Genomic DNA, 14,230 nt, shown 5'->3' on the forward strand with positions numbered 1-14,230 from the left:
TGCCCCCATGGAGGTCAGCCCCATCCTTGGGATGAATAGACAGAGTCCCTCAGCTCTGCTCCAGGAACGCTCCCCTGCCCCTGCGTATTGGCCCTTTTTTCTTTTGGACGCCAACTGCCCCGATTGTTAAGCAACCTTGGCCACTGGGGTCACGGCAGTCCTCAGGGCCTTTCAATTCTGGCCAATTCCCACGAGCGTCCTCTCCATGTTGATCCCGAGTTCGAGCAGAACCAGCCTGGTCTCTCTTGTAAACCACCTCTACCCTGCCCACAAACCCAGATTCTGCCGCACTGCAGGATCCATTTCCTGAAGTCAACCCCGAATGGTGCCCTCTCGGCACTGGCAGATCAGTGTAGCCATTCCCCATGTCCATGACCCGAACCTAAGTCGTGTTTTCAAGCCTCCTTCGACAGGGACCTCTCTCGCAAACTCTCTAGCTGGGAAACCTGAAGTCACACTGTAGGAGGCCGCCAGCCACCTAGCAGGTCACCAGTCTGTTTGGAGATGCACGGGGCCATCAGAGCCAGTGAAAAATGCCGTGTCCCCATGAGTCCTCACCCTCGTTCTGCTGCCCCCGGAGCATGATGCGCCACCTGACCACCATCCTCATCTCGGCTCCTCGCGGATCCAACCCTCAGATCAGCAGTTCGGATATGCCACACCCCTACCTCAGCTCTCTTCAGGGACCCCTGTCAGCTCGAGGCAGACCTGGAACTCCCCTGCCTGCCAAAAACTCTGGGTTCCCCTCTCCTTCTTCTCAATGGACATCGGCCCAAGGCTTCCTTCACAAAGAGGGAAGGCTACCTCCTGCCTGCTTCACGGCTGCTTTCCTCTTCTGCTTTATTTCTCTCCACTTACCTTTGTACCTGGGCGAACTGCAAGGAACATGTCCATGGAACATGGACACGCTCTGACATCTGGAACTTCCTGGCAGCTTTCTGAGGGCGCCTTATGCAAACAGAATCTAGTGGATCGTAGCACAGTATGTTTGCTAATGATCATCAAGACAACAAGAGAGTGAAAATCACTCCATTTTTACCTCCGTCCTCATGAAGTAGAACAAGGTCTTCCTCTTTCCCTCCTTCACTTCCATTCCAATTCCTTTCCATGCAGTGTTCGTTCCGACGCTTCAGGGGGAGGAGTTCAGGATTCCTCGCCTGCACAGAACACCCAGAGCTTATCACAACGACGGCCCTCCCTAAGAGCCATCACCCAATGAATCCTTCCCCTCCACACCCCTGCTCTCTCGCTACCTTCGGTTGGTGCTCTATGTTGGAGTCTTTCCTCACTTACTTCTCGTTCTCCCCCCACTATGTTCATCTTTTCTTTCTGAAATTCCATAGATGGCAAATGATAGGCTATTGGTCATTTCTTATGATATGGCTTAGCTAAATCCATTCTAGATCCATCCACATCCTCGCAAATGGTAAGATTACATTCTTTCTGAACCTGGCTCCTATTCCAGTTAGGATATGTTGGAGATTAGATGTCTACAATCATTCATATATATATATATATATATATATATATATATATATATATATATATATCGCTCATCAGCAAATGGACATTGGGACGCCCTCCATCGTTTCGCTATGGTTGATAATGCTGGTGTCCATATCACGGTGCTTGTACCCCATTGGTTGTGCATTTTTGTGCCCTTGAGGGAAATTCTTAGGAGGGCAACTGCTGTTTTCTAGGGTTGTTCTGTTTTTAGCATTCAGAAGAACCACCGTGCTCTTTTCCAGAGGGGCTTCAAGAACCCACATGCCCACCGACAGTGCAGGAGCGTTCCTCCTGATGCAGAACCTTCCCTGCTAGCAATTTTCTAAGGAGGAAACAGAAAACCTGGGGGATAATGTGACTCGGACAGCGTCCGGCAAGCAGCCCCAGAAAATCACCCCAGGGTTCCTGACGCCATGCCCGGGGAAGCCATCAGAACGCCTCTATCCAGGGGAATTCCCAAAGACCCCCCTTCTGACTTCACCACCCATGTTACTACAAAGAAAGGATGCCATGGCCAACTCTCTAGAGGGTCCACTGAGTGAAAGTAGAAAGTCAAGCTGCCCTTTTCAATCCTCCAAGGCTCCTTGGGATCCTTTTGAATGTTCCCTCTGCCCTCATCGGAACTCTTTGGATAAAAAAGACGAATCCAGGGGTTGCCTGGGTGGCTCAGTGGGTTGGGCCTCTGCTTTCGGGTCTGGTCATGATCCCAGGGTCCTGGGATCGAGTCCCGCATCGGGCTCTCTGCTCGGCAGGGAGCCTGCTTCCTCCTCTCTCTCTGCCTGCCCCTCTGCCTACTTGTGATCTCTCTGTCCAATAAATAAAAATCTTAAAAAAAAAAAAGACAAATCCATTAGGATCCATCCCGTTGGGCAAAGGAGAAGCCAAGTCTCTATCTGACCACAAACAGCCACCTCCCTCTAGATGCCGGCCATTCCACCACGGCCTAGGACCCATGGAATCAACTGTGTTCGAGGAAGGAACGCATTCTAGGTCCCAAACACACACCGAGTCCATCTCATCTTCCTTTTTGAATCCAAGGGATTGCCTAGAAAAGAGATGTTCCAAATATGTCTGAGAGCCAGAAAGAAGCAGAGAAAATGTGATCCCCTGCCAGGTGCTCCCTGCAAGGAAACTCAGGAACCCTAGCACCCATGCTCCATGGCTGACAGCTGCATTCATGGGACTTTTTGGCTCCACTGGAGATGAGAGAAACCCAGCATGTTTGGGGTGAAAGAGAACTTTGACCTCCCATGTTGGCATGGATGTGCCACTGTGCCCCACTGGCCTGCTGTTTTCTCTGAATGCCGATGTCCTGGGACAAGCTGCAGGACGGATTCAGACTCTGATTTCCAGACTTTAGGTCTCGTGGAGCCCGAGCGAAGAAGGGTCGTCAGGTGCGGATATGGAGGCGCCTCCCACCTAAAGCCTACACACCTGCTCCGATTCCTGGGAGAAGGAGAGACACATGCTTGTTTCTTAAGTGGTCATCCACTTCCTTCTCAAGCTGGCCAGTGCCCTTGTCCTTTTTGGAGAAGCAAAGAGACTTTTCCAAACAGACACTCCACCCCTAGGTTGCAAAGGCATCATGGGTTGAATTGGGTGCCCCGGTCTCCAGACCCCACCGGTGGTGGCAAGCAGCATTGCACCCTACCATGCTCTCTTGCTCCACAGCTCATCTCGCCCTCCAGTGGCGTGAATCGGTACTGCCGATCCTTCTACAGACTCCATGCAGCTGCGAAAACCCTCCACAGGTCTAAAGCCACACGGACACTGTCCCTCCAGATTGGGACCTCTGAGCCACACCCCAGTTTGTCCCTGCTACTCAAGAGCAAACCGTGCAGAACCCTAGGAATTGAACAACCATATGCCTCCCTGAGGACACCCCAACCTCAACGCCCCACCCCCCAGTCACAAACTCACAGCCTGATGTGTTCTCTGACCACTGTGCTCAACTCAGTCCCCAGGGTTCTTGCCTCAGCACCAGCAGATCAGGCCTGGAGATCCCTAAGCCCTAACCCTCACCCTAGTTTGGGCTTTCAGTCTTCCATTCTTAGGGACATGGCTCCCAAGCTCCCCAGATACAGGACTCTGTATCATGGCTCCCAAGCTCCCCAGATACAGACTCTTGAGTGACACTCCAGAACTTCGCCAGCCACGGGGTAGGAAACCATGCTGTTTGGACCTGCGCTGAACCCACATAGGGGGAGAAACCTACATGTCCCCTAAAGCCAACTCCATCATCAGTGGCCCCCGGCCATTGAGCCATATTCCCCTGCACCGCTGGATGCATGCCTTCATTTCAGCCCTGGGGGGCCCACCTCTGCTCCAGCAGATTGGACCTGCTGTGCCCCTAGGACCTAACCCTAATCCTATGTGGGGTGTAGACTTCTTTTTTTTTTTTTAAGATTTTATTTATTTATTTGACAGTCAGAGATCACAAGTAGGCAGAGAGGCAGGCAGAGGGAGAGAGAGAGAGAGAGAGAGAGGGAAGCAGGCTTCCTGCGGAGCAGAGAGCCCGATGCGGGGTTCGATCCCAGGACCCCGAGATCATGACCCGAGCCGAAGGCAGCAGCCCAAACCACTGAGCCATGCCCAGAGGGCAGGCTCCCAAGCCCACCAGACTGGGGATGCCTGAGACTCACACAGTCCCTTAGCTGGCCACCTAGGGTGAAATGGTGCCATTTGGAACTGCATAGAAACCTCAGAATGGGAGAAACTTGCATACTCCAAGAGAGCAAGCAACCCCAGCATCTATGCCCCCGCAGACCCAAACCCCCAAGACTCTGAACTGATGCCTGTCCTCAACTAGTCCATCAGTAGGTCCTCCTCTGTACCGGCAGATAAGGCCTGTCATGCCCCTTGACACTAAGCCTAACGCTAGTTTCCGTTTTCAGGCTCCATTCTGAGGGGCCTGGCTCCCACACCACCCAAGTTAAGGACCCATGGAAGACACTCCAGGACTCTGTCAGCCACCCAGTAGGAAACTGTGCAGTTCAGAGCTGTGTAAAACCCTCAAAGAGGGATTAACATGAAGGCCCCACTTGAGGCCACCCCCCACCTTTGGCGCCCCACCAGGCCACAAACACGGAGGATGATGCCCAGCTGGAACCCCTCCCTCAAATCTGCCCCAGGAAAGCTCCCCTGAGTGTCCGCCCTCAGGTGAGCTGTGTTGGCCCAGCCCGTGTTCCTGGATGGCCGCTACAGGCACCTAGCGAGAAAGCACTCTAGACCATGGGTGCCAGTGCGGCCCGAATCATGGCCCAACACCGCACAGTTCTCACGAGATTTCTGCCCAATGATTTGGGCAGAAAGGTCGTGAGAACTGGCTGGTGAACCCTCAGTGAACTCGCCTTCTGATTGTGTACAGGGCCACTGCCTGGGCCTGGCCCCAGGGCGACGAGTGGTCATGGCCTGAACCCTGTGAGAAAGCCCTCTATGGGCCAGGCGCATGGGACACCTACACCACCCACTATTCAGCCCCCTTGGGTGACGCCCCTGGGACTGGACGATCAGGCCTGCCATGTCCTGGGCCCTGGCCAAATCCTTGGTTGGGAATCAGGCGTCCGTCCTCAGGGGATTTTCCCTCCAGTCCTCCAGATTTGGGACCCCACAGCCACACCCCATGACCACCTGCCACCCAGGAGGAAACCGTGCCCCTTGGAGCTGTGCGAAACACTCAGAGTGGGAGAAACCTGCATGCCACCCCTGAGGCCATCCCCCACCTTCAGCAACCACCAGGCCACAAACGGAGGCTGATGCCTAGCCACACCCCTCCCTCTACTCTGTCCCTGGAACACTCCCCTGTGTGTCAGCCCTCGGAGGAGCTGCGTGGGCCTGGACCGTGTTCCTGGATGGCCACAACACACACTGAGCAATAAAGTGCTCTAGACTGCAGGCGCCAGCGCTGCCCAAAATGCCACCCAACACCAGCCAATTCTCACTTGCCTTCTGCCCAAATTGATATCAGGCCTGTAAAGGCCCCAAATGCCCCAAGTTGATATTTATTTGGGCAGAAGGCCCATGAGAATTGGTTAGAAAAATCCCTGGCAAAGTCGCTTCCTGAGGCGCATGTCTGCAGGGCCTCCACCTGGGCCTGGCCCAGGGAACTGAGTGGTTGTGGCCCAAACCCTGCAAGAAAGCCCTCTTCAAGTCAGGTGCAGGCGAGACAAGCATTTCCTGCTACTTAGTCCCCTGAGGTGCCTGCCCTGGCACTGGCCGATCAAGCCTGACATGCCTCTAGGCCCTGGCCCTAACCCTTGGTTTTCAGTTTTCAGTTTTCCTTCCCCAGGGTCCTGTCCCTCAAGCACTCAAATTCGGGAACCCTGAAACACATACCATGAGTCTGCCTGCCACCCAGGAGGTAACCATGCCATTCAGAGCTGCAGATAAGTCTCAGAGTGGGAGAAACCTGCTTGCCCCCCCAAGGCCACCCCAGTATCTGTGCCACCCCTGAACACAAACCCAGACTTCGATGAGCCTCCTGATGCCTGCCCTCCATTCAGCCCACCGGAGAGCCTGCCTCTGCCCAGCAGATTGGGCCTGCCATGCTCCTAGACCCTAACCCTAATCTAGTTTGGGTTTCCTGGCTTCCCTACCAAGGGTCTTGGCTCCCAAGCCCCCCATATGAAGGACTCCTGAACAACACTCAAGGACTCTGCCAGCTACGTGGTAGAAAATCATGCCATTTGGAATTGCACCGAACCTTCAGAGGTGGAGAAACCTGTATGTGCCCCTAAAGCCACCCCCCACCATCGGCAGCCCACCTGGCCATAAAACAGGATTCCACCATGTTGCCGGATGCATGCTCTCAGCTCAGCCCTGAGGAGAGCTCACCTCAATGCCAGCAGATCGGTCGTGCCATGCCCCGGGCGCTAACCCTGTTTTGGGTATTCAAGTGTCCATTCTGAGGGACCAGGCCACCAAGCCCCCCGGATTAAGGACACCTGAGCTGCACCACAAGGCTCTACCGGCCAAGAGGTAGGAAACCATGCATTTGGAGCTGCACTGAACCCTCAGAGGGGGAAAAACCTGCATGCCCCTCTAAAGCCACTCCCATCAGCAGCAGCCACCTGTCTAAAAATCGGATTCTGCCACGTGCTGGATGCATACCTTCAACTCAGCCCTGACGGGACCTGCCTTATCGCCAAGCTATTGGGTTTGCTATGCCCCTAGGCACTAACATTAACCCTAGTGGGGTACACAAGCTTCCATACCCAGAGGGCTGGCTTCCAATCCCACCAATTTGGAGATGCCTGAGACTCACGCTAGCACTCTGTTGGCTGTCTAGGATACAATGGTGCCATTTGGAGCTGCACAGAAACCTCAGAGCAGGAGAAACCGGCATGCCCCCCGAGGCCACCCTCAGCATCTGCGCTCCCCAGGACCCAAACCCAGACTCTGATGTGCCACCTGCCTCACACCCTCAACTCAGCCCAATGGGGAGCCCAACTCAGCACCGGCAGATCGGGCCTGCCATTCCCCTAGGCCTTAACCCTAACCCTAGTTTGGGTTTTCAGGCTTCCTTTCCGAGAGGCCTGGCCCCCAAGCTCCCCCGATTAAGGACCCCTGAGTGACACCCCAGGAATCCATGCACCACTCGGAAGGAGACCTTGCATTTTGGAGCTGTGCCAAACCCTAGGAGGGGGAGAAACTTATGCCCCCCCAAAGCAACCCCCACCATTGGCAACCCCCTTGGCATGAAGCCAAATTCTGCAGTGGCACTGGACGCATAACCTCAACTCAACCCTGAGGGGAGTCCACGTTAGTGTCCCCAGATCAGGCCTGTAATGCACTTGGGCCCTAACCCTAACCCTAGCTGGGGTGTACTGGCTTCCATTCCGAGGGGCCTGGGTCCCAAGGCCCCCGGATCAAGGACTCCTGAGCCGTACTGCACGACTCCACCTGGCATCCAGGAGGAAACTGTGATTGTGAGCTGCTGGGAACACTCAGAGTGGGAGAAACCTGCATACCCACCTCAGGCCACCTTCACCTTTGGCGCCCCCTTCTGCCAAAAAAGGCCAGAGCCTGAGGCTCAGGTTCACACCCTAACTCCACTCTTCCCTAGGAAAGCTCGCCTCTGTGGGAGCTGTATGGGCCTAGCTCACAGACTTGCAGGGCCCCAACACGCACCTAGCAAGAAAGTGGTCTGAGTATGGGCCAGTGCATGTCCTGAATCGCTACCCATTGCTGGCCAAATCTCACGGGCTTTCTGCCCAATTCGACATCAATTTGGGCAGAAAGCTCATGAGATATGGCCGGAAAACCCGGCAATCTTGCTTCCAGCTACAGGGGTCTTCAGGTGAGAACCCGGGCCTGGTCCAAGGTCCTGCATAATGTTGCCAGAAATCTATGGAAAGCACTCTAAAGGGCAGGTGCAAGTGTGACCACAGTAGTCTCCAAATTCTGGCCAAACCCGCCCTCTACTCAGATCCCCAGGAATCCCAACTCAAAACCAGCAGGTGGGGCCTGCCATGCCCCTAGGCCCGAACCCTAACCCCGGGCTGGGTTCTCGGGCTTCTGTCTCCAGAGGCTTGCCCTTAAGCCCTCCAGATTGGGTACCCCTGAACCATACTGCAGGACTCTGCCTGCTGCCCAGGAGGAAACCTTGCTGTCCGGAGCTGCGGGAAACACTCAGAGTGAGAGAAACTTGCATGCCCGCCTCAGGCCATCCTCGCCTTCAGTGCCCCCTTCTGCCAAAAAAAAAAAAGCCAGAGCCTGAGGCTCAGGCTCACACACTACACCTCAACTCTGCCCCTGGGGAGCTCACCTCTGCGGGGGGCCTCGGGTAGCTGCGTGGGCCCAACTTGCGATCTCACAGGGCCCCAACACGCACCTATCAAGGAAGCACTCTCAGCACGGGGCTGAAACACGGCCCGATTTGCCGACCAACACCAGCCAATTCCCACAAGCTTTCTGCCCAAAAAGATGTTGATTTGGACAGAAAGCTCATGGGAATTGGCCAGAAAACCTGGCGAACTTGTTCCAGCCGTGGGGGCCTTCAGGAGAGACACCTGGCCCTGACCTGGGGTCCCGAGTGGTGTCACCCAAAGCCTACGGGAAAGCACCCTAAAGGGCGGGTGCACATGCTGCCTGGGACACCTTTAAATGTCAGTCAAACACGCCATCTACTCAGCCTCCCAGGGACCCCCCTCAGCAGGCAGATGGGGTCTGCCATGCCCCTAGGCCTGAAACCTAACCCTGGGTTGGGTTCTCAGGCTTCCATCCCCACAGGCCTGGCCCTCAGCCCTCCAGATTGGGGAACCCTGAGCCATACTGCAGATCTCTACCTGCCGCCCAGGAGGAAACCGTGCCATTGGGAGCTTCAAGAAACACTCAGAGCAGGGGAGACCTGCTTGTCCACCTCAGGCCACCTTCACATTTGGTGCCCCCTTCTGCCAAAAAAGCCAGAGCCTGAGGCTCAGGCTCACAGCCTAACTCAACTCTGTCCCGGAGGAGCTCGCCTCTGTGGGGGACCTCTGGGAGCCATGTGAGCCCAGCTCACAGTCGTGCAGGGCCACAACACGCACCTAGTGAGAAAGCACTCAGCGCAGGGATGGCACGTGGCCCTAATCACCGCCCAACGCCGGCCAATTCTCACCAGATTTCTGTTCAAATCAATGTCTATTTGGGCAGAGAGCTCATGAGAACTGGCCAGAAAACCCTGTGAGCTTGCTTCCAGCTGGGGGGCCTTTGGGGGAGCTGTCTGGGCCTGACCGGGGTCCTGTGTGATGTCGCCAGAAGCCTACAGAAAGGCACTCTAAAGGGTGGGTGCATGTGCAGCCCAGGTCGCCCCCGAATGCCAGCCGAACACGCCCTTTACTCAGTCCCCCAGGGAGCCCACCCCAGCACCAGCAGGTAGGGCCTCCATTTCTCTAGGCCCAGACCCTAACCCTGGGTTGGAGTCTCTGGCTTCCATCCCCAGAGGCCTGGCCCTCAAGCCCTCCAGACTGGGGAACCCTGAGCCATACCACAGATCGCCTGCTGCCCAGAAGGAAACCGTGCCTTTGGGAACTGCGGGAAACAAAGTGGGAGAAACCTGCATGCCCACTCAGCAAACCTTCCACCAAAAAGAAAAATTTGGAGCCTGAGGCTCACACACACACACACCCTAACTCAACTCTGTCCTCTGCCCTCACGGGGGCCTCAGGGAGCTGGAGCCGCATGGGCCTGGCTCACGATCTCTCACGGCCACAACATGCATCTAGCGAGAAAGCGCTCTCAGCACAGGGATGGTGTGTGGCCAAATCTTCTCCCAACCCTAGCCAGTTCTCACGAGCTTTCTGCCCAAACTGATGTCGATTTGGGCAGAAAGCTCATGAGAATTGGCCAGAAAGCCCCGGGGAAGTCACTTCCAGCGGCGGGGGACTTCCGTGGAGGCACCTGGGCCCAGCCCAGGGTCCCGCGTGGTTGCAGCCCGATGCCTGCGAGCAAGCATTCGAAACACTATGTGCAGCCCAGTGCAGATAGACTCGGAATGCCGGCCAAACCCACCCTCTCCTCAGATCCCCAGAGGAGCTCGCTTCAAGGGTGGCAGGTGGGCCCTGCCTTGCCACTAGACCCTCACCCTAACTGAGGTTGAGTTCTCAGGCTTCCATCCCCAGAGATCTGGCCTCCTAGCCCACCAGATTGTGGACCCCTGAGCTACACTCCAGGAGTCCGCCCGCCATCTAGGAGGAAACCGTGCACTTTGGAGCTGCACAGCACCTTCAGAGCCAGAAAATCCTGCATGAACCCTGAGGCCACCACCGCCTTCAGCAGCCCCCCAACCCCCGGCCACAAACCTGCAGCCACATACCCCGTCTGATGCCCGCCCTCCACTCAGTCCCCGGGTGATCCTGCTTCAGTGCAGGCAGATCAAATCTGCCCAGCTCCTAGGCCCAAACCCTGGCTCTAAGTTGAATTTTGGACTTCCATCCCCAGAGGCCTGGCCACCCCAAGCCCTTCAGACTGGGGAGCCCTTAGCCATACCGCAGAAATCTGCCTACCACCAGGGAGGAAACCGTGCCCTTGGGAGCTACATGAAACACTAGAACCAGAGAAACCTGCATGCCCCCTTCAGGCCACCCTCACATTTGGTGCCCCCTTCTGGCAAAAAACCCAGAGGCTGACACTCAGTCTCACCCCCTCCCTCAAATCTGCCCCAGGAAGCTCACTCCATGGGGGTCTCAAGGAGCTGCATGGGCCCAGCTGACAGTGTCCCATGACCCCAACATGCACCTAGCAAGAAAGCGCTCCCAGTATGGCACTGGCGCATGGCCAGTATCGCTGCCCAGCGCCGGCCAATTTTCACGAGCTTTCTGCCCAAATCAATGTCGATTTGGCTGAAAGTTTGCAAGAATTGGCAAGAAAACCCTAGCAAACTTGCTTCTAGGCCCAGCCCGGAGTCCCTTGTGGTGTCATCCAAAGCCTGTGATAAAGCCCTCTACATGCTGGTGCACAAGTGCATGGGATCAGCTCTGAACACCAGCCAACACCGCCCGTTACTCAGCATCCCGGGAGATTGATACAGCACTGGTCGGTGGGCATGCCATGCCACTAGGCCCAATCCCAAACCCTGAGTTGGGTTCCCAGGCTTTCTTTGCCAGAGGCCTGACCCTCAAGCCCTCCAGACTGGGGACCCCTGAGCCACACCTCAGGAGTCCGCCTGCCACCCAGGAGGAAAACGTGCCCTTTGGAGCGTCGCAGAACCCTCATAACAGGAGAAACTGTTTTCTCCTGAGACCACCACCTGACCTTCGGCAGGCCCCTTGGCCACAAACCTGGAAGCTGACGCCCTGTCTGATGGCGGCCCTCTCCTCAGCCCTCCGGCGATACCACCTCAGTGCTGACATACTGGACCTGCCATGCCCCTAGGCCCTAACACTAGCTCTGGGTTGGGTTTGGGCTTCTATCCCCAGAGGCCTGGCCACCCCAAGTTCTCCAGATAGGGGACCCTGATCCACACCCAGGACACTGCCTGCCACCCAGGAGGAAACTGTGCCCTTGGGAACTGGGCAAAACCCTGAGAGCTGGAGAAATCTGCACGTCCCCTCTGCTCACCCCTATTTTCGGAGCCCACTTCGGGCCAAAAACCCTAAGCCTGACATTCACCCTCACCCACCCCCTCAACTATGCCCCTGGGGAGCTAGCCTCTGCAGGAGGCCCAGTGGGAGCCCCATGAGCCTGACTCATTCCCAAATGGCCCAAACACTCACCTAGCAAGAAAGCACTCCCAGCACAGGGCTGGCACACAGCCAGAATCGCTGACCAATGCTGGCCAAGTCTCATGAGCTTTCTGCCCAAATCAACATGCTCATAAGAATTAGCCAGAAACCCCTGGTGAACGTGCTTCCAGCGCCAGGGCCCTCTGGGGGAGCCTGCTGGGGCTGGCCTGGGGTCCCATGTGGCTGCGACCTGATGCCTATGAGAAAGCCCTCTAAACATCAGGTGAAGGCCCGGCCCAGGTCGCCTCTGAAAGCTGGCCAAGCCCAGCCTGTCCTCAGCCCCCCGTAGAGCCCCTTCAGTGGCGGCAGGCCCTGCCAAGCCCCTAGGCCCAAACCCCAACCCTTAGTTGGGTTCTCATGCTTCCATCCACAGAGTCTGGGCACTGAAGCCTTCCATACTGGGGACCACTGAGCCACACCCCATGGGACCACCTGCCCCCCAGAAGGAAAATGTGCCACTTAGAACTGCCCAGGACCCTCAGAATGGGAGAAACTGCATGTGCCCCTGAGGCCACCACCAACTTTGGTGGCCCCCTGCACAAACTCGGAATCTGATGCCCCGTTTGACCACCAACAATCCCGTGGCAATAGCCAGCCCCACAGCAATCTCACCTTAGCACTTTTTTCCCTGTACTCCTAGACTCCCATGGGACTCTTCATGGGGCATATTCTGGGAACAGCTCATGTCAGGGCCACAGAAACCTCTGACACTGGTTATAATGAGACTGTGACATCAGTGGAGTCCCAAACATGGAACATCTCAGAGTCTGTCTACAAAGACATGGTTGGTGGGAAACCCACATGCTGACAGAGGGTAAAGGAAGATGAAAAAAGCTAGGCTTTTCCATCGTGACTGCACAAGTGGCCTAGGCCAGGCCCATGCCAGTGCAACACAAGGCCCAGGAAGCCAGTTGCTCCATATCATTGCTGAGGGCTGAATCAGACTCGTCCTGAAGCCCACACATGTTAGATCCTCTGCTACCTCAGGAGAACCATAAATGTGCTCATGGTATTGGCCTGAACAAGATGAGTACCTGTGTGGTGGTGATGTCCCTAAACATCTTCTGCAAGGCAAAACTTTGGTAACAAGATTTCTTTCAGTACGATTTCATGTCACATGCGTCCACGAGTCCCTAAAGCTGACTGTGTAGAACATTAAATATGTAGCTGGTTGTGGCTTTCAAACCTATGGTGCTGGGCAGAGCACGCTTGATATTTCTTTTGGCTGCTTTCAGAGTAGGATGACTTTTCCCGCCCTCATGTCCAACCGCACGACAGGAACAAAGGCAGCACACACCTACACTTCAACATGTCAACAGAAATCAGCAAACCCACGTTCTCACAGGAACTAAAGGTTCAGGACCAGGGTGACAGAAAAGGGAGGCTGATAGCAAGGAGCCAAAAGAACACGTCACATGCAAGTGAGCTGACCCACTTCGCTACCTGTCAGAAGCGAGCCATGCCAGCCGGGAGGGAGCCCCACCTGCACCCAGTCCATCTGTCTGCTGCCCTTGAGCAGAGCAGAGGATTGCTGAGCTGGGTGTGGCTGTCGGAGGGAGATGGCCCGCTGGCCACAGATGCTCCCTGCTGAGGACCTATATAGCACAGCTCCTGGTCCTCAGCTAAGATGAAACAATAATTGTGTTTAGTGACCTATTTCCGGGGACAGAGAATGTGCTCAGTGCTTTGGTGACTCTATCCTCTCCCACTGTATTGTAAAAACACCTTAGGCAGGTGACATTGACATACACAAATCTGTCCATAGTTAATGTATGCAACTTGACCCTGACCCTAACCTAATATCTAGCTAAGAGATACTCGACTTAGGATATTGTTCATAAATTGGAGGATGGTTTTTAGAAGCTAAGGAATTCAGGGACCAACCTTTTTTGGTCTTATTCTCCCTTGAATCCAATAAATGGGAACACATTTGGCCACGTGCCATCTGGAGAGTGGCCACATGAAGGCAACAGTGAGTAAACATTGTCCTGACCCCACTGCAAAGCCAGTTCCTCCTTCATCCTGTCAAACCTTGTTCATTCAATGTTTACAGATCATTGAAGAGAATATGAAAAGTTTGACTTTGCTGGATTTTTTAAAACCAAACTACTTCTTGAAAGAAGTTGCTGTGGCTGATATCGAAGAGATTACTGCCTATGTTCTCCTCTAGGATTTCAAGATATGTCTCCAAATGCAAAGGAAACAAAAGCGAAAATAAACTTTTGGGACTTCATCAAAATCAAAAGCTTCTGCAGGGCAAAGGAAACAGTCAAGAAAACAAAGAGGCAACCCACGGAATGGGAGAAGATATTTGCAAATGACAGTAGAGACAAAAGGTTGATATCCAGGATCTATAAAGAACTCCTTAAACTCAACACACACAAAACAGATAATCATATCAAAAAATGGGCAGAAGATAGGAACAGACACTTCTCCAATGAAGACATACAAATGGCTAGCAGATACATGAAAAAATGTTCATCATCACTAGCCCTCAGGGAGATTCAAATTAAAACCACATT

General features: G+C 54.8%; 1 long non-coding RNA gene across 1 annotated transcript in view; it reads right to left on the reverse strand.

The window, feature by feature from the left end:
- Positions 1–14,230, reverse strand: part of LOC131838024 (uncharacterized) — a 76,599-nt gene that overhangs the window by 42,380 nt on the left and 19,989 nt on the right. Inside the window, exon 2 of the long non-coding RNA XR_009356415.1 lies at positions 1,040–1,157. This is a non-coding gene — a long non-coding RNA (uncharacterized LOC131838024). The remainder of the gene's footprint in view (positions 1–1,039; positions 1,158–14,230) is intronic.

The sequence above is a fragment of the Mustela lutreola genome, chromosome 8 (genome assembly GCF_030435805.1).
Source record: "Mustela lutreola isolate mMusLut2 chromosome 8, mMusLut2.pri, whole genome shotgun sequence".
NCBI lineage: Eukaryota > Metazoa > Chordata > Mammalia > Carnivora > Mustelidae > Mustela > Mustela lutreola.